Source organism: Sinocyclocheilus rhinocerous, unplaced genomic scaffold, assembly GCF_001515625.1.
Source record: "Sinocyclocheilus rhinocerous isolate Xijiao unplaced genomic scaffold, SAMN03320098_v1.1 scaffold756, whole genome shotgun sequence".
NCBI classification, from domain to species: Eukaryota; Metazoa; Chordata; class Actinopteri; order Cypriniformes; family Cyprinidae; genus Sinocyclocheilus; species Sinocyclocheilus rhinocerous.
In genome coordinates, this window is record NW_015662039.1 from 190,425 (window position 1) to 191,612 (window position 1,188).

Genomic DNA, 1,188 nt, shown 5'->3' on the forward strand with positions numbered 1-1,188 from the left:
AGCTTATATTGAAGGCAGTCTGCCAAAACCACAGCTTGTGGAATGTTCTACTCTATGATGTAATAGTGTGGATAAGCACCGTCTCTGCAGCTTTAGATCAACACCTGCTTTGATGTCACTGCCTGTTTAGCCCCGCCCACCGATTTGTGCATGTAGTTTTACGAGAAAGACGAACACGCAGGTCTACGCAGAAACCAAACGATAAAGATGACTCTGAAGACGCTGTGCAGTGTCTATGCGTTGCCATCCTTCTGATCCCAATGTTAGGAAAGAGTAATGAACTTTTTTTAATGAAGATCCAGAATGCGTCATTAAAAACTTGGTCCTTTGTTCACTTCATTTTACCGCAAATTTGTTTACAATACAAATAAGGCACAATTCAATGTGGGATTTTCAAAAAGATTAAAACTAAAAGACGATGCTGTGCATTTATTAGATCTGACAGTAATGTCGCAACACAAGTGTGAGTAACTGTTTTCATTACGTGGTCACTATTGCTTTGTTTCTTTCTACAGATCGCTTGATATGTATTGAGTTATTTATGCGTTTTTAACCTAAATCACAGCAGCGTATGAGGAATGTATGCTGTCAAACATGCACAACTATTAGCCAATCATAGCAGTGGGTGTTTACTTCCGAGTCTACAATCCGCCATGCCTATTCAAACAGAGCATTCTGATGAGGGAGTCAAAAACAGGACAGAAAATAGCTTATTACTTCTAAATGATGTTTTTGATGTAAAAATCTTGATAACATTATAAGTGGACCTCAGAAAACAGTACAAAATAAAAATAAAGGCAGTTTAATAAACAAAACATGCACAAACAGAAAAAGGTAAAGCTGTCACTGAGGCTGTACTCTTTCAAAATGTACTATTATGCACCGCTTATGTAGTAATATGCAGGGTGCGAACTACGGGGGAGCTAAGGGGTGCTCTGCTCCCCTTAATAAGACATGGGCTCCCCTGAAAACGGGATTTGTGAAATTTTGGGGGTTCTCAAAAAATATTGACAATGTGTTATTTTGACGGGCAATTTCAGTTTTGTGTGATGTGATCATCGTGGATTATTATGTGTAAAATTGCAAAAATATCATTCATTCATGCATGACGGCGATTTAAACCTAATTCACTTCAATAAAGATAACTATACATAATATTCTTGTCATGAGCATCGCGGTGTGGGGGCG